Genomic DNA, 20,304 nt, shown 5'->3' on the forward strand with positions numbered 1-20,304 from the left:
GCTGACAAGAATAATATACTGTGTTTGGAAAAAAATTGAGGATTTGTTAGATGACGATCAGTTTGTCTTTAGGGAAGCTGATCGTACCTGTGAGCTAGTTCTAACGTTGCGGTTGAGAATGAAAGCAAGACAAATGAAGAAAATCAAGAGACGTTCATTAGATTTATCGACCTGGAAAAAAAGTTCGAGAACGTAAAATAGTGTAAGATGTTCGAAATTCTGAGAAAAACGTAGGTACGTTATAAGGGAAGATGGGTAATATACAAAACGTACAAGAAATAAGACGAAACAGTAAGATTGGAAGACCTAAAATGAAGTGTGATCCTTCAGAATGTTCTGGCGTATTTCTTGATCGAATAATTCACGGGATTATTGCCAGTTCACAACATCCAATGGGAAAAATATTTCGGCGATCAGTAATGTCGCCATCATCACGGGCGCTAATGGACTGAGCTACTGAGGGCGCGTTGCCGACTTATATCCCATCCCCCAGTGAGCAGTTCTCACCAACGTTCACGACGGCGGCCTCAGAGACACTAGGAACGCTAGTGTCTCTGAGGAAGCTGTTGTGGACCTCGGTGTCTGTGGTAGGTTGATGTAAGTGCTATGTCTGCCCTGATGACCACATCGTTTTGTTTGCTGAAAGCCTTCCTAACTATACTCACTGCTCGTTCCCAAGACTTGCTAACATTATAGCCGCAATATCGGTTGATGAGATCGTCCCTGGTACGAATTTCTATGACCTCTCTAACGACGCTGTCCCACTATTTGAATGTCTGTGTCAGGATTCTGCTACGTTCGTACTCCATCACGTGATTCTGGGACAAACAGTAGTCTGTTGGAATACGTCAGTCGAGTTTAACTCTGCTGTTCTCTGCAACGGTCTTTCACACTGACACGGTATCTGGTATGCATCGGCCTTCCGCAAACGAAATCACCTTTAACGCTTCCCAGTATTGCTTGTGTTTCATTGGGCAGGAAAAAGGTTTTGTTCTGTGCTTCTTCAATGCGCGTCCGATTTTTGCTGATAGTGCTCCTATGTACGATATAAAGGCAGTGGCATCCTCTTCCTTCATGACCTCTTTCGTCTCCACAGGTCTTACTGTTGTGTTGGAGCAAAGAGCGCCATTCTGGGTAACTGTTATTTCGCAATTCAGTTCTGAGCTGTTTCAGCTGGTGCGCGCCCTGTGTACTAGAGCTTTTAGTACCTCATTACTCTGCGAAGGGTGGTGGTAGCTGTCTGCATGCAAATACAGGTCAGTGCACATTTTCTACCGTTCCACACCGTCCCCCAGGGTGTCATGACCCCCTCTTCCCTTGACCATCTAATGGTAATCTCATTTCTGCTTCGGTCTCCATACTGAATTTGATGTTAGGATTTATTGAGTTCAGATATGTAAGGAAGTAAACTAGTTCGCCTATTCCACGGGGCCAGATGACGAGCGTGTCACGCGCATAACGGAAAAAAAACACTTGTGTTTCTATTTGGATGAAGCCAGGGCTTTCCCTCAAAGTACTTCACATACAAATGTGCGACCTCAGACGAGGGTACGCTGTCCATTGTGTCCGCCCGTTTGTTCATAGTACTCTCCATTAAACAGAAAATATGTGGAGGTCAGGTCTTCTCGTCAAGCACTAGTGACTTTCTCAGGCGCACCCTGACGAATAACGAAACGACGTAAAAATTCACCGGGATATCTCTTTCATCCTGAAGTTCTAGACGCGTTTTACAAAATCCACAGAATTGCAGATATGATACGGGCATATAGCCGCATAAAAAAGGACGTAGTATTACCGTCAAATATTTTGGCAGCATGACCTAATTTTGCAGATAGTGGGGTGCAGTGGCACCCCATCTTTTTCCATAACTGGAATGAGAAATTTCTCCGGAAAATCGACGAGGAAAGGAATATATGGCTATCACTGACAAGAAGAAGGGGCCAGTTAAGAATGACTTCCATGGTACTAAACGTGCAGTAGAGGGGAAAACTGTAGAGAAAGACGGAGGCTGTAATACATGAAGAGTGTTATCTGAGATGAAAAGGTTGGCAAGGGAGAGAAATTCTTGGCGGACCGCATCAAACCATTCAGAAAGCTGGTAAGTCGGATGAACATCTTCCAAACACTCGAATGGCATTTTGGGCGAAAGAAGGTGACGCTATAACCAATCGAAAATTTTCTGTTTTTTCATCCGCTTCCTTACACAAAAGCTCTCTTTCCTCAACTCTACAGACATTTAAAGGCACACTTTCTGATTTCAGACAACATGGATGTGAGAGAGATATTACGTATTATTAGCATGCCATAAATTTCCAGGAGATTCATGAAGTGTAGGATCAGATTGATAATCAATTATCATTTATCAGTAAACATGACAACAGTTCTGGGTATATTTCCATCATACATCGACACCCTTAGTGAATAGTTGCTTATGAAGTACTAGGAACACACTGTCTATGTTGTGGATTGGCAAGAGAGCCAACCCGGTATACTAGAGGAAGCCGAAAGGCACGCGTTTTAGCTCACGCAGGCTGGCGTGAGGTCTGGAACAGGTCAAGGAAATTAGACTAGCAAAAAAGGACGTAGCTGTGGAATACTTAACTTTAATCCATAATTGGTGAACATCGCTCTTGATGGTACATGTTTTACAGCATCAATAGTGACTGGTAATGGCGCCTTGTTAGGTCGTAGCAAATGACGTAGCTGAAGGCTATGCTAACTATCGTATCGGCAAATGAGAGCGTATTTTGTCAGTGAACCATCGCTAGCAAATTCGGCTGTACAACTGGGGCGAGTGCTAGGAAGTCTCTCTAGACCTGCCGTGTGGCGGCGCTCGGTCTGCAATCACTGATAGTGGCGACACGCGGGTCCGACGTATACTAACGGACCGCGGCCTATTTCAAGGCTACCACCTAGCAAGTGTGGTGTCTGGCGGTGAGTCCACAGTCTAACACTAACAAGCATAGTGGATGGGAGAGCAGTGGTGGTATCGGTACGAAATATTCACTTATTCATGTACTGACACATGCATTGTGCCCAAAAGCTTCAGTTCTACCATTCAACAATTTAGAGAGTGAAAGGGTATGCGGAAGGTTATGTGGCTGGTGGATTGAGATGCTTCTTCGATCATCATTAAATTTGGTCATATATATATACACACACACACACACACACACACACACACACACACACACACACACACACACATATATATATATATATATATATATATATATATATATATATATATATCGAAATTTCACATATATACACTCCTGGAAATTGAAATAAGAACACCGTGAATTCATTGTCCCAAGAAGGGGAAACTTTATTGACACATTCCTGGGGTCAGATACATCACATATCACACTGACAGAACCACAGGCACATAGACACAGGCAACAGAGCATGCACAATGTCGGCACTAGTACAGTGTAAATCCACCTTTCGCAGCAATGCAGGCTGCTATTCTCCCATGGAGACGATCGTAGAGATGCTGGATATAGTCCTGTGGAACGGCTTGCCATGCCACTTCCACCTGGCGCCTCAGTTGGACCAGCGTTCGTGCTGGACGTGCAGACCGCGTGAGACGACGCTTCATCCAGTCCCAAACATGCTCAATGGGGGACAGATCCGGAGATCTTGCTGGCCAGGGTAGTTGACTTACACCTTCTAGAGCACGTTGGGTGGCACGGGATACATGCGGACGTGCATTGTCCTGTTGGAACAGCAAGTTCCCTTGCCGGTCTAGGAATGGTAGAACGATGGGTTCGATGACGGTTTGGATGTACCGTGCACTATTCAGTGTCCCCTCGACGATCATCAGTGGTGTACGGCCAGTGTAGGAGATCGCTCCCCACACCATGATGCCGGGTGTTGGCCCTGTGTGCCTCGGTCGTATGCAGTCCTGATTGTGGCGCTCACCTGCACGGCGCCAAACACGCATACGACCATCATTGGCACCAAGGCAGAAGCGACTCTCATCGCTGAAGACGACAAGTCTCCATTCGTCCCTCCATTCACGCCTGTCGCGACACCACTGGAGGCGGGCTGCACGATGTTGGGGCGTGAGCGGAAGACGGCCTAACGGTGTGCGGAACCGTAGCCCAGCTTCATGGAGACGGTTGCGAATGGTCCTCGCCGATACCCCAGGAGCAACAGTGTCCTTAATTTGCTGGGAAGTGGCGGTGCGGTCCCTTACGGCACTGCGTAGGATCCTACGGTCTTGGCGTGCATCCGTGCGTCGCTGCCGTCCGGTCCCAGGTCGACGGGCACGTGCACCTTCCGCCGACCACTGGCGACAACATCGATGTACTGTGGAGACCTCACGCCCCACGTGTTGAGCAATTCGGCGGTACGTCCACCCGGCCTCCCGCATGTCCACTATACACCCTCGCTCAAAGTCCGTCAACTGCACATACGGTTCACGTCCACGCTGTCGCGGCATGCTACCAGTGTTAAAGACTGCGATGGAGCTCCGTATGCCACGGCAAACTGGCTGACACTGACGGCGGCGGTGCACAAATGCTGCGCAGCTAGCGCCATTCGACGGCCAACACCGCGGTTCCTGGTGTGTCCGCTGTGCCGTGCGTGTGATCATTGCTTGTACAGCCCTCTCGCAGTGTCCGGAGCAAGTATGGTGGGTCTGACACACCGGTGTCAATGTGTTCTTTTTTCCATTTCCAGGAGTGTAGTTAGGCATCGTATTTGTTGTACTGGTACTCAGACATAACGCCTACAGTGTCAGCAACCAACATAAGACCAGAGCTTCGAAGATGCGTAACACACAGTGAGTAATTTTCCGGAAGACAGACAGCCATGCTCTGACCATCACCATGAAACAACCTAGGCGCACCTAGAGGCCACATGCCACGCAGACCCCTGTTCTCTTACGCAACACACATCGTCGAAAATAACTCTGGTTGTGTTCTAGCGCCAAGTTATATTTCGGGTATCGCTTGGTTTAGAGCAGACCAGTTTGTTCCGAGTGAGTTTCCTGGCACACTAATCAATTCCGCCAGAATTCCATCAATGAGGTTTCTCACTTGAGACCCCCTCAACAATGTCACTGTCATTCACATCTAATTTCATGACGCTGGGAGTAGCCACATGTGGACATAGTGTTCGTCGCCTCCTAGCTAAAAAAGATGGGGGCCTGTTGTCATGACAGACTTTAACTTTGAAATGGCCTAACGCCAGACACAGACAATTTTGCTCCCTACTGGACTTAAAATCGTGTATTCAGTTTGTGCTTTAATCCTGAGAATCCTATCAGGCTTTGACTTTTGTACAGCCGACCGGTGTGGCCGACCGGTTCTAGGCGCTTCAGTCTGGAATCGCGCTACCTGCCTCGGGCATGGATGTGTGTGACGTCGTTAGGTTAGTTAGGTTTAAATAGTTCTAAGTCTAGGGGACTGATGACCTCAGATGTTAAGTCCCATAGTGCTCAGGGCCACTTTTGTACAGTGTGCGTTTAGTGAATCCAGTGTCAGTAACAATCTACGCGGACTTCAGCTACTTGAGGTATTGTCGTTCTGATTCAAGAAGTTCTGTTTGTTTCAGTCCATGTGTGAATAGACATGCTATTAATTTTTGCTGAACAGACTTGTTCACGCATTGCTGCGTGGTTAATTTCTGTGCGGTCGGTGGTAGACATATCACTATTCACAATTAGTCAATATGACTTTTTTTATTAGATGTCGGCGGTGAGGATGCTTAGCGCGATGGGTATACTGAAGGCGAAAATTTGGGCAACCCCCAATAAATTAGAAATTGACAAAAGTTACGAATTCGTTATGCATGTGGGTATTCATTAAGTTTAGAAATATGAAATCTGTTGTTTTAGTAATGCCATTATCAGTAACCTATAAGTAAAGGCCATGTTTTTGTATTAGCAGCAGGCTTCAGAAAAAGTACAGAAAATTCAAAGTCCACAAAACAAATAAAAATTTCCTCACTCATGTAAATGCCAATTACAATCAGGGGCAAGGCCACTGATCAATTATCTTCAAGTATGGGCTACGAGATTGGCTGAGGGCTACGGGTCAGACAATCACAAGAGAAACGCTATCAAATTCTCCGGAAATAGAACTCTGCTCGTGAATAACAGGACAGCAAAGCTATGCAAGTCATACTTCAACATTATACCCACAAGAACACAAATTTTTATGGCTTCCTAAACGATAAAAATCGTCTCAAAGTCACATTCAGAACCCGAATTTACTGAAGAAAATTAAAAATAAAAAAGTATTACAAAAAAATGTTCCAATGTGTGTGAAATCATATGGGACTTAACTGCTAAGGTCATCAGTCCCTAAGCTTACACACTACTTAACCTAAATAATCCTAAAGACAAACACACACAACCATGTCCGAGGGAGGACTCGAACCTCCGCCGGGACCAGCCGTACAGTCCATGACAGGCAGATAAAAGATTACAGAAAATTTACCTAATCTCTGCAAAGAAATAAAAACTATTAACTGCAGTTGTAGTTTAAACTATATTAACCGAATCTAAACTAACCGAATGCCTTTCTCTATCATGTCAGAGGAGCGCTTTAAGAACAGCGTCAATAGCTTATCACAACCAATGGAAGAGTAACAAGAGGTCTTTTGTTCGAGGGCACACACCCAAAATTGAGGGGAAAGGGAGATTTCCATTACCATCTGTCAACCCACGCGTGCAAAAACAGATCCGAGCCAGTTACCAACTTCTCTGCTTTCAGCAATAACGATTTACAAGTTAAGGAGGCACTGCGATACCACTGCTCTATGCAAACTCTGGACATTCCGAAGAAAATACTAAGTAGTCGCATTCTTCCATATAGTCATTCACACAGGGTAAGTGAGAAACTAACAGAACTGTGCTAGGGAAAACAAACAAACACAATGCTTGCTTTTCTAAAAGAGTAAACCACCGTTTGCCTGTGTATTATTGTATTTGTCTTGTGTACAAGGTTTGGAACAGTAATAGTGGCAACTATTTATATACAGCTCGTACAAAATGGATACGTGTTTCAAAGTTTTACTGACCTTCAAAGTTCCTTTTTGAAACACAACCTACGACCAGCTTAGAGACGGAAGTGATGACACTTTCTGCAGGACCTGACCATCATTTTGCAGGACAGTGCTCAAGCACGTACAGTGCAAGCTGTTACTGATTTTTTGGCTGATGGAGCTGCTGGGTGTTATACCACCTACTGCACTCTCCTGACTTAAGCCCTCGTGAGTTCAACTCGATTTTTAAATTGAAGGAAACAATTCAGGGCATTGGCTTTAGAACTGCTACAAATTCGTCGGGAAATAGACTGCGCCGCTCGAACTGTCAACACAACTGGCACTGCTAAGAGTATCCTATGGCTTCCACATCGCTGGCAACGGGCTATACACAATGCTGGTGACTACTATGAAGGTCAGCAAAACTTTGAAAAACGTATTTATTTTGTACGAGCTGTAAACAAATAGTTGCCACTATTAAAGTTCCCACCCTCGTATTATTCAAATTTCAGCTTTTATGCCGTTATCATGTACAAAGCTTAAGGTTGTTAGACCAGTATTAAGTCATACTTGTTACGGCAGTCTAGAACATGACTTAACAATGGTCTAACAACTTTTAGCCTTATACTTGATAATGGCACAAAAGCCGAAATCTGGGTAGTACAAAAGATCTGGATAGTACAAAAGATGTTGTTGCTGTTGTGGCCTTCAGTCCTGAGACTGGTTTGATGCAGCTCTCCATGCTACTCTATCCTGTGCAAGCTTCTTCATCTCCCAGTACCTACTGCAACCTACATCCTTCTGAATATGCTTAGTGTATTCATCTCTTGGTCTCCCCCTACTATTTTTATCCTCCACGCTGCCCTCCAATACTAAATTGGTGATCCCTTGATGCCTCAGAACATGTCCTACCAACCGATCCCTTCTTCTGGTCAAGTTGTGCCACAAACTTCTCTTCTCCCCAATCCTATTCAATACTTCCTCATTAGTTATGTGATCTACCCATCTAATCTTCAGCATTCTTCTGTAGCACCACATTTCGAAAGCTTCTATTCTCTTCTCGTCCAAACTATTTACCGTCCATGTTTCACTTCCATACATGGCTAAACTCCATACAAATACTTTCAGAAATGACTTCCTGACACTTAAATCTATACTCGATGTTAACAAATTTCTCTTCTTCAGAAACGCATTCCTTGCCATTGTCAGTCTACATTTTATATCCTCTCTACTTCGACCATCATCAGTTATTTTGATCCCCAGATAGCAAAACTCCTTTACTGCTTTAAGTGTCTCATTTTCTAATCTAATTCCCTCAGCATCACCCGACTTAATTCGACTACATTCCATTATCCTCGTTTTGCTTTTGTTGATGTTCATCTTATATCCTCCCTTCAAGACACCATCCATTCCGTTCAACTGATCTTCCAAGTCCTTTGCTGTCTCTGACAGAATTACAATGTCATCGGCGAACCTCAACGTTTTTATTTCTTCTCCATTGATTTTAATACCTACTCCGAATTTTTCTTTTGTTTCCTTTACTGCTTGCTCAATATACAGATTGAATAACATCGGGGAGAGGCTACAACCCTGTCTTACTCCCTTTCCAACCACTGCTTCCCTTTCATGTCCCTCGACTCTTATAACTGCCATCTGGTCTCTGTACAAATTGTAAATAGCCTTTCGCTCCCTGTATTTTACCCCTGCCACCTTTAGAATTTGAAAGAGCGCATTCCAGTCAACATTGTCAAAAGCTTTCGCATCATCATCACCATCATCATCATTTAAGATTGATTATGCCTTTCAGCGTTCAGTCTGGAGCATAGCCCCACTTATACAGTTCCTCCATGATCCCTTATCACAGTGCTAACTTTGGTGCCTCTTCTGATGTTAAACCTATTACTTCAAAATCATTCTTAACCGAATCCAGGTACCTTCTCCTCGGTCTGCCCCGACTCCTCCTACCCTCTACTGCTGAATCCATGAGTCTCTTGGGTAACCTTGCTTCTCCCATGCGTGTAACATGACCCCACCATCTAAGCCTGTTCGCCCTGACTGCTACATCAATAGAGTTCATTCCCAGTTTTTCTTTGATTTCTTCATTGTGGACACCGTCCTGCCATTGTTCCCATCTACTAGTACCTCCAATCATCCTAGCTACTTTCATATCCGTAACCTCAACCTTGTTGATAAGGTAGCCTGAATCCACCCAACTTTCGCTCCCATACAACAAAGTTGGTCGAAAGATTGAACGGTGCACAGATAACTTAGTCTTGGTACTGACTTCCTTCTTGCAGAAGAGAGTAGATCGTAGCTGAGCGCTCACTGCATTACCTTTGCTACACCTTGCCTCCAGTTCTTTCACTATGTTGCCATCCTGTGAGAATATGCATCCTAAAAGCTTTCTCTAAGTCTAAAAATGCTAGAAGAAACGTAGGTTTGCCTTTCCTTAATCTTTCTTCTAAGATAAGTCGTAAGGTCAGTATTGCCCCACGTGTTCCAGTATTTCTACGGAATCCAAACTGATCTTCCCCGAGGTCGGCTTCTACTAGTTTTTCCATTCGTCTGTAAAGAATTCGTGTTAGTATTTTGCAGCTGTGGCTTATTAAACTGATTGTTCGGTAATTTTCACATCTGTCAACACCTGCTTTCTGTGGGATTGGAATTATTATATTCTTCTTGAAGTCTGAGGGTATTTCACCTGTTTCATACATCTTGCTCACCAGATGGTAGAGTTTAGTCAGGACTGGCTCTCCCAAGATCGTCAGTAGTTCCAATGGAATGTTGTCTACTCCGGGGCCATGTTTCGACTCAGGTCTTTCAGTGCTCTGTCAAACTCTTCACGCAGTATCGTATCTCCCATTTCATCTTCATCTACATCCTCTTCCATTTCCATAATATTGTCCTCAAGTGCATCGCCCTTTTATAGACCCTCTATATACTCCTTCCACCTTTCTGCTTTCCCTTCTTTGCTTAGAACTGGGTTTCCATCTGAGCTCTTGATGTTCATACAAGTGGTTCTCTTATCTCCAAAGGTCTCTTTAATTTTCCTGTAGTCAGGATCTATCTTACCCCTAGTGAGATAAGCCTCTACATCCTTACATTTCTCCTCTAGCCATCCCTGCTTAACCATTTTGCACTTCCTGTCGATCTCATCTTTGAGACGTTTGTATTCCTTTTTGCCTGCTTCATTTACTGCATTTTTATATTTTCTCCTTTCATCAATTAAATTCAATATTTCTTCTGTTACCCAAGGATTTCTACTAGCCTTCGTCTTTTTACCTACTTGATCCTCTGCTGCCTTCACTACTTCATCCCTCAAAGCTACCCATTCTTCTTCTACTGTATTTCTTTCCCCTTTCCTGTCAATTGTTCCCTTATGCTCTCCCTGAAACTCTGTACAACCTGTGGCTCTTTCAGTTTATCCAGGCCCCATCTCCTTAAATTCCCACCTTTTTGCAGTTTCTTCAGTATTAATCTACAGGTCATAACCAGATGTGGTCAGAGTCCACATCTGCCCCTGGAAATGTCTTACAATTTAAAACCTGGTTCCTAAATCTCTGTCTTACCATTATATAATCTATCTGATACCTTTTAGTATCTCCAGGGTTCTTCCATGTATACAACCTTCTTTCATGATTCTTAACCAAGTGTTAGCTATGATTTAGTTGTGTTCTGTGCAAAATTCTACCAGGCGGCTTCCTCTTTCATTTCTTAGCCCCAATTCATATTCACCTACTACGTTTCCTTCTCTCCCTTTTCCTACACTCGAATTCCAGTCACACATGAATATTAAATTTTCTTCTCCCTTCACTATCTGAATAATTTCTTTTATCTCATCATACATTTCTTCAATTTCTTCGTCATCTGCAGAGCTAGTTGGCATATAAACTTGTACTACTGTAGTAGGTGTGGGCTTCGTATCTATCTTGGCCACAATAATGCGTTCACTATGCTGTTTGTAGTAACTTACCCGCATTCCTATTTTCCTATTCATTATTAAACCTACTCCTGCATTACCCCTATTTGACTTTGTGTTTATAACCCTGTAGTCACCTGACCAGTAGTCTTGTTCCTCCTGCCACCGAACTTCACTAATTCTCACTATATCTAACTTTAACCAATACATTTCCCTTTTTAAATTTTCTAACCTACCTGCCCGATTAAGGGATCTGACATTCCACGCTCCGATCCGTAGAACGCCAGTTTTCTTTCCCCTGATAACGACATCCTCTTGAGTAGTCCCCGCCCGGAGATCCGAATGGGGGACTATTTTACCTCCGGAATATTTTACCCAAGAGGACGCCATCATCATTTAATCATACAGTAAAGCTGCATGCCCTCGGGAAAAATTACGGCCGTAGTTTCCCCTTGCTTTCAGCCGTTCGCAGTACCAGCACAGCAAGGCCGTTTTGGTTATTGTTACAAGGCCAGATCAGTCAATCATCCAGACTGTTGCCCTTGCAACTACTGAAAAGGCTGCTGCCCCTCTTCAGGAACCACACGTTTGTCTGGCCTCTCAACAGATACCCCTCCGTTGTGGTTGTACCTACGGTACGGCTATCTGTATCGCTGAGGCACGCAAGCCTCCCCACCAACGGAAAGGTCCATGGTTCATTGGGGGGGGAGTACAAAAGATAAAGATAATAATACGCAGTCAAATGGCGGTTTACTCTTTTTAATGTACTGCATGACTGTGGCTCCACACCACAGAAATTTTTTTACTTGTCTTCTCTTCTCCGCACGCTTGATGTTGCAGTGGAAGAGTGAAATGGTTGAATGACTAGGCACTGCCAACTTGCTTAGGCACCTGGAGCACTTAACGAAACGAATTTTCTTGCTCCATTTTAGTGTGCTGTTTATGATGACCGAAACCGGACCAGTACAAGAAAAGTAAACTACGATTTAATTTGTCCGTTTTTACTCGTATATAGATTACAAATCGCTGAAGTTGCCCATTGTTAATACTGATAACGTCGTTTAACCCTATTATTTATTACGGACATACCACATCAGCAGATCAGCAGATAAATGGACTTAGAGTATCATGTTACATGATTACGATCTTGACATCGATCTCAGATGACGTACCTGATATTTATGTCATGGGCTATGGGCGAACAAACAAGCAACCAAGTAAGTAAATAATTAACAATAAGTGAACTTTTGTTATTAGCGACTACATAAAGCCATAAAAAAGACGTTCTCATTGTTCACATAATGGTCGCACACCTCCTGTGCGATTTTATGTTGAAACCTAAACGCCAATGATATTGTATAACTTGTAAAGGAATCTTGATTGATGGTTTCTGTTTCTGTTCGCCGACGAGTGGGAGTTTGCCGGACGCCTGGTAATCGTCAGAGTAGTAGTAAGTACAGTATGAAGGCGACCAGGTACGTCTCAGGCTTGCAGCCACACGGATACAGTAGGGACGTTAGTCCGTCACGATATTCGATGATATCACGTACATGTGCTAGATTTGACGGCTGTGCAGGCGATGAGACCCTCAAACCCATTATCGAGCTCTGATGTCAAAGTTTCGACGGTTGAACCGTCTTTCAGCTTTATAATTCAAAGGCACACAACGCTTACACCACGGACGCCTTCTTCCAGGTGGCTGCGATCAACCAAATGGAGCGGCCTGTGGTATCTGTGAACAACAATCTGATAGATCATACTTTGGACCAGTTGAAACTTGTAATGCCTCGTCTCACGAACCCGCTGTAAGTGCAGTATGACCTCGAGCAGCAGATACTTTCGAACAGACTGTCCTTTTTTTATCAGTGATGTTTATAGTTTCATAAGGCACATCCTTCGATTCGTTCACCCCTTCCTTGTATCCAAACCCATACAAGTTCACTAATTTGCAGAATGTACAAAACTTTTTGTTAAGTTTATATAGAATAAACTGTCGAAAAGTTTACTACTTGCTGGTGATATTCTTCACACAGATGTAATTCACTCTACCGCGCCAATGTCAGAGTTGAGATATGCCATTTTGTACAGTTGTTGTAATTACGGCTTGTTTGGATTAATAATTTCAATTGTTATATCTGCCAAAAAGCTCTTTTCGTTTTCCTATTTCATTATTGCTGCTATCACAGAACGTTTTGTATTATGGTTATAGAACTTCGTCTTGCGGCGTAGCTTAATTTACTCCTTCATCTGTTTCAAACACGGAACAAATTATTAAATTTCGACAGGTCCACTTTAGAGTACATCTTTATAATTGCAAATACTTCTTTCATAACAGATTTCAAGTATTTCTTTCATAAAACAGGAGAACTGTAAAAAGAGACGCGTTTTTTCTATAACTTGGTGACGTACGTTCCCAAGACAACGTGATAAGAAGAGACGAGAGCTAGAGAGAGAGAGAGAGAGAGAGAGAGAGAGAGAGAGAGAGAAGAGGCGGCACTTCTCACCCCGAACAATTAAAAATGTATTCTTCTTCTTCTTCTCCAGTAGCTCTACAGCCCTTGGTGAGCCTTGGCTTCTTCAACAATCTTCCTCCACACTTCTCGGTTATTTGCTGCTCTTTTCCACCCCCGGACTCCCATATTGCTGATATCCATTATTACCTCATCGATCCATCTTCTTCTAGGTCTCCCTTTTCGCCTAACTGAATGGATCATACCTTTCATCATTTTCTTTGGGATTCTATCCTCTGCCATTCTCTCCAAGTGTCCTAGCCATCGTATTCACTGTGATTTCACAAATTTTACTATGTCCCTGCCTTGTATTAACTCTTGTAATTCAGCACTGTAGCGTATTCTCCAGCCTTCTTCCTCCCTTATTGGCCCATAGATTTTGCGTAGTATTTTCCGCTCAATGCTTCTTAGAGCATTTTTATCGTGTTCTGTCAACGTCCATACCTCTGAGCCGTATGTGATAACTGGGCGGACTAGGGATTTATATATTAGCAATTTAGTTTTTCTTGTAACAAGGCTACTTTTGGAAAGCTGCATATTTGCAAAGTAAGCTCTGTTTCCTGCTTGTATTCTTTCCCTTATAGCCTTTCCAATACTGTTATCGTTTGTTATTAGGGCTCCCAAGTAGTTAAAAGAGGACACTCCATTGAAGCATTTCCCATTGATTTTTAGGTTTTTAGGGGTTCTTCTGGCCTCAGATTGTGACATTACCATATATTTTGTTTTGTTTACATTTACTATGAGGCCAATTTTTAAGGCTTCTGTTTCCATTGCCCGGTATGTTTCTAGGGGTGTATTGGTATTTCTTCCTACTATAGCAATGTCATCAGCGTATGCACATATCTGGCTAGTTTTCATAAATATGGTGCCTCTTTTGTTGATTTTATTTAGTGCACTATGTAGGGCAATGTTGAATAGGACAGTGGATAGACTATCCCCTTGCTTCACACCTTTATTAAAGTCAAAGCTTTCACTTGTTCTGCTAAGGACCTTTACTTTTGCTCTTGTCTCTGTCATTGTCATTCTAATTAGTCTTATTAATTTAGCACATATACCAACTTCTTTCAGTACTCTGTATAGTTCTTGCCGATTTATGCTGTCAAAGGCTTGTTTGAAATCGATGAATAAGAAATGCAGATCTATATCATATTCATAGAACTTTTCTATCATTTGCCTTATCACAAATATTTGATCAGTTGTTCCTCTGCCCGGTCGAAAGCCACACTGATATTCCCCTAGTATGCCTTCTGCACACTTCCGTATCCTTTCGTTTAATATACTTGTGAAGATCTTATAAGCTGTACTTAGGAGTGTTACACCTCTATAGTTTTCACATGCTGTTCTGTCCCCTTTCTTATAAATGGGGACTATTATTCCAATTTTACAATTATCTGGCATAGTTTCTGTTTCCCATATATCTGATATTAACGTGTGCAGTTCCTTTATTACAGCCTCACCACCAGTTTTTATTAATTCAGCAATTATGCTGTCTTCCCCAGGGGCTCGATTGTTTTTTGACTTGTGCACAGCCTGGGAGACCTCTTGTAGTGTTGGCTTTCTTGCCACATTGGTTTCATTGTCTACTTCCAGCTCCACTCTTCCCTCCTGTGCAGCTGTCTCTTCGTCATCTAGGCTGGTGCTTAGTGTATCTTTGAAATATTCTGCCCATCTTCCCACTATCTGTTCTTCCTCCCTCATCATTTTCCCATCTTTACTGGAACAGGCCATTGTTTTTGGTTGGAATCTATTCTTCATTTTGCCTATGGCATGATAGAACTTTCTTATTTCACTCTGTTCCTTTAGTTCTTCTAGTTCTTGAAATTTCTTCTTCTTCCACTCTCTTTTCTTTCTCTTGCACAGTCTGTTAGCTCTTCTCCTTAATTCTCTATATTGTTCCACGTTATTTCTGGTTTCTCTCTGTAGCATTTTTGTTCTTGCCCCGTTCTTTTCCTCTATTGCTGACCTGCAATCTTCATCAAACCACTCCTGGGTTCTTCTGTTCCTTCTTATGCCTATTATTTCCTCTGCAGCATCCTTAATGGCTTTTTCAAACCTGTTCCACCTTTCATCTACTCCTACTGTGGTCTCTTCATTGCTCAACTTTCTGCTTAGTGTTACTTGGTATTTTTTTACTTCATCAGGGATGTTCAGTTTGTCTGTATTCCATCATCTTTCCCATTCTGTTGCCATTTGTTAGTGACAGTTTCTCTCTCAAGACTGATTTTATCAGAAAGTGGTCTGAATCACAGTTTGGTCCTCTGCAGCTCCGTACATCCGTAACTGACGTGGAGTGGCGTGCAATCACTAAAATATGATCAATCTGATTGACTACTCCATTGGCTGCAGACTTCCAAGTACCCAGATGGATCCTTTTATGTGGAAAGCAGGTACTTTTAATAATCATATTATTCCTTGCTGCGAATTGGCATAGTAAGTCTCCATTCTCATTGTTTTCTTCATGTAGTGAATATTTTCCAGAAACTCCATACAGATGTTCATTCCTCCCTATTTTTGCATTAAAATCTCCTATTACTAGCATCAGGTCATATTTAGGTACTGCACTGTATACTTTTTGCAAGTCTTCGTAGAACTGTTCTTTAATTATATCCTCTTTTTCCTCTGTTGGTGCATGTGCATTAACTATTGATATATTCCTAAACTTACCTTTTAGTCGGAGTCTGCACATCCTTTCATTTATGGGTTCAAATTCTAGAAGGCTTTTCCTAACTTCTCTAGTTATTATAAACCCTGTTCCAAGTTAAAAATGTATTCATATTTGAATTCCTCTATAATCTATGTTACATGCTAACAGTCCCATATTGGATGATAAATAATTTGTAACTGGATGCACTGTTTCCCACTGACTAGATTAACCGACTAATTAGAAACATTGTAAGGTTATCATCAAATGGCTCACAGACTGTTTTCTTCAAAGATGGTTTCCCCAACAAAATTAAGTTACTTAAGAAAGCATACGGTTTCTGATGAAACGCTAATAATTCAAAACCGATAAGAACTGCTTATGAATTAACTTACTCTAACTGTTCTTTCGGTCATCTCATCATCTTCGTATTAGATCAAACTGTTTTCAACAGCCTGTGTGCCAATGTTCTTAATGTGCCATCAAACAAAATTAAAACCTTCGGTAGTAAAACACATTTATGATCAACAGTAAAATGAATTGACACTTAATTAATCTTCGTGTGCTGTTCTAAACATCCATCCTTCGGTGTGGAGTGCGCTGCATATTATGACCATCCTCTCCTGAATAATGCGTAAACATTCGTAGTACAACATCGAATAATGTCAATTATTGCACTATTCAAACTGAGGTAACGCTAGTGTAGTGCAGTTAAAATGTCTGAGAAAGAAGGTGATACAATGTATGCCTGCTTTGGTATTCATTTGCTTAAGGCTCAACGTTGACGTCATGTTCGTCGAAATAATATTGTCTACATGGCATGACCCGGGTTTTGATATTAGACACGAATACTGCGATATTAGATGTGAATACTACGTTTACTTATTGACTTCATAAAATAACTTGAGCTATGATAGTAACTTTTTATCACCGATGGACACAATAATAATGGCTTGATACAGTTCCACAGAGGAAAAATTAAACTTTAGCCCAATAATTTTCGTAAAAAATCCCTCACATCACTATCAGAATAGTGGTAATTTTCACAAAACAAAAAATTTTTGAAACAGCTTCCAAATACAGATACGTAAAATGTATGCTCTTCAGCATGCTGGAACAAACTTATGGCTGACTTTGTAACATGTTAACAACAGACTACCACTACCACTACCAACTGATACAAACAAATGTGTGTAACTCGCCTCCTATTGCTAGATTATCTTAATCAAAGATAGTCCTATATAACAGATGAGGTTTAATTACGTTCAAAGATGAAAAAATGAACTGCGATTTACGCTGAATGTAATAATGATAGAAACTCATGTGTCATTGTGAAACGCAATCCGTATAAATCTTACATATTTCGATTTTTCTATTTTTTTATATCTAAAGTAAGAATGAGTAGTTTCTGGGTTCTTCATGTTTTGAACATTAAAATACAAAACTTCTTATCGGTTTTAAATATATGAGGAGATAACAATAATCACAAAGTAGTTCTGCCTTTACTTAAACCAAGTATCACACAAGTCCCAACTAAACGAAATGGTATCGGAAGTTTACATTGGCATTATAGAGCTCAAACCATAGTTCGTTTCAAGTCGCATGACACCTTGTACTTAACGTCAAGGAAATAACGAAATGAATAGTTTTATGGCACCTGCAGATAATCATAAAATCAAAATTGCTAATAAATAACGATTTATTCATTGGCAGCTCAGGTGGTTTTCAAATACTCACGAGCTGTGAGGTAAAACTTGTAAAAATGCACTGATGAGTAAAAACATTGAGATTGCTTGCTTAATATCTGTTTGGTCCACCTTTAGAACGCAACACAGCGGTAGTTACTGGTAGTATGGTTTTGGCAAGTGCTTTGTAGGTTTCCGGACGTGTGTGCCATCAAATGTCTACGAACAGGTCACGCAGTTCCCGTGAATAATAGGCCAGTGGTTTGTGGAGGCGGAGCTCATACCAGATAGCGGCCAAGATGTTGTCCATCGAGGTCAGATCAGTTGGTTTTGGTGACCAAGAAATCATAGTGAGTTTGCTACCATGTTTCACAAACACTCTACCACGATTCTGGCTTGTGACACGAACGATTAGTCTGGAAGACACTATCGCCGTGGGGAAAGACCTCTAGGATTAACGGGTGAAGTGGTCCGAATTAATGTTCACGTAATCCACAGCTGTCATGTCTTTGATTACTACCGTAGTTCCCATGGGATCCCAGGCCAGTATCATCCACAACATAATACAGAATCGCCAACGGCCTTGAAGCAGTGGTAGCACCGGTTCCCGTCACATCACCGAAGATAAACGCTTGACTAGCACTTTGATGGTGACCATCCGTATCTGCCGAGCGATTTTGGCAAGCGGGAACACTGAGCCCTTGTGTGGCAAATTGAGGAGCTACTTGTTTGAGAAGTAGCAGCTTGGCTGGCGAAAGCCGACAACTGCCACGTGAACTGTATGCTGACCTTATGCCCCTCCATATCCTAATCTAGTGACGGCTATCGGCAGAGGATGGTACGACGGTCTGTCGCTACCGTTGGGCCTTCCGAGTTCTGTACGGAGGAGTAACACAGATTTCCCTGGCCTGCGTCAGTAGCACAGTGTGTGTTCCGAGGAGCGGTTCGCATGGATGTCGAGGTTTCGAGACACGACCATCGGTCTGGTATAAAAGGAACTGTGGTTCATTTGACTACATGGGACATTTCGATTGATGGACGGCCCAGTCTCGATGACAGTGTACCAAATGGAACCGTAATTGACGACTTCTTTTGGTCAACATGGGAACTCGAACAGGTCATCTTCTAGGGGCCCGATGTTCAACAATGTACGGTGAACGTTGTACTCTGAAACATTTGTTCCTGAATCAGCGTTATATTCCGTCTGATCCGCCAGAAATCTCCGCCTGTCTTGCTTTACACATCCGGCAGACCTCCGATCTCTACGTTCTGTGATGAGATGTGGATGTCAAACATTTTGTCGTCTTCGCGTGGTTACACTGTTCTTGAATTATTTTCCATAGATGTTCACGACAGTAGCACATGACAGCCGACCAGCTTCATCGCATGCAAAATAATCTCAACAGAGGTGAGGTGTCGTAACAATATGGCCTTGACATAATCGGCTTATGTCAGGAAATTTTGCCATTTCCGGCTCGTATCGCCGCTGAGATGAGTTTCCATTCTCTTTGCTCTGCTTATATACTTCACGTACCTCACACGCGCGTGCATCATCGCCAGGTGACATTCACTCTCGGTGGACGGTAGTCATTCTTACTTTGCTCGTTACTGTGTATTTAAATGGTTCCTATTGTTGAATTATCGATAGACTCTGAAACTGCCAGTCAGTGATGAATTCAGGGCGTGGCCCCGGGGGGGGGGGGGCGGGGGGGAAGACCCCCCCGGAAATTGGAAATTCGCCCCCTCCCCCCCCCCCCCGAGAAATTCATATCTATAGTTGTGGTAAAACGCAAAAATTATCACCTGATCTGTTAACTTGTACCATTGTGACAAAATTTAAACTAAGCCAGCTGCTTTTGTTAACGAAGTTTGGTGTCAACTATGGAGAAGTTGTGATGACATGCAGTTTTCACAAGCAAAATTAATGTGTAACACAATAGGTGGCGGCTGGGCCCCTATAGTTTGGTTTCGTTACTTATCGGTTCGGTTTAGAACACTGTTTTTATTATTATTGTCGCCAACACCAACAAATTAGCAGTTGCTGTATAATAAATGTGCTGTAAAGCTAAGCGTTGCAAGGTGTGTTGGCAACGCCGATTGTGGAATAAGACAGTCTTTCCTCTCGTGTCTTCCCTCACCGCACCTCCAGTCGGCGTAACGTGTAAGCTAATCCCTTAGCTACGTAGCCCACCCTCGCTGCGAACTTTATTCTTATCCACCACACGTATCTATACTTTATTTGCCCTTAGACTAAACCTGATGTCGCAAAACACGTCCCCGGGTATTGCTACGCAATTGGAAGTAGCATCTGACATTATAAAAGATTGTTTTAATTTTTTTATTGCATTACTGGGAATATTTCCAAGATTTAATAACAACATAGATTTTTCCTAATCGATGAGTCCAAAGCTCAAACCAAATATTTATGTACACTTGACGATGATTTTCGCAGTGTCAGTAGGGATACACAATTTTCGCCTAAAGAAGCTTACATTCCACCATGAGTGGGACGTTTGGCAACGCTGCTCTACAAGTATAATCTATGCTTTCATT

This window comes from Schistocerca cancellata, chromosome 2, assembly GCF_023864275.1.
Source record: "Schistocerca cancellata isolate TAMUIC-IGC-003103 chromosome 2, iqSchCanc2.1, whole genome shotgun sequence".
NCBI lineage: Eukaryota > Metazoa > Arthropoda > Insecta > Orthoptera > Acrididae > Schistocerca > Schistocerca cancellata.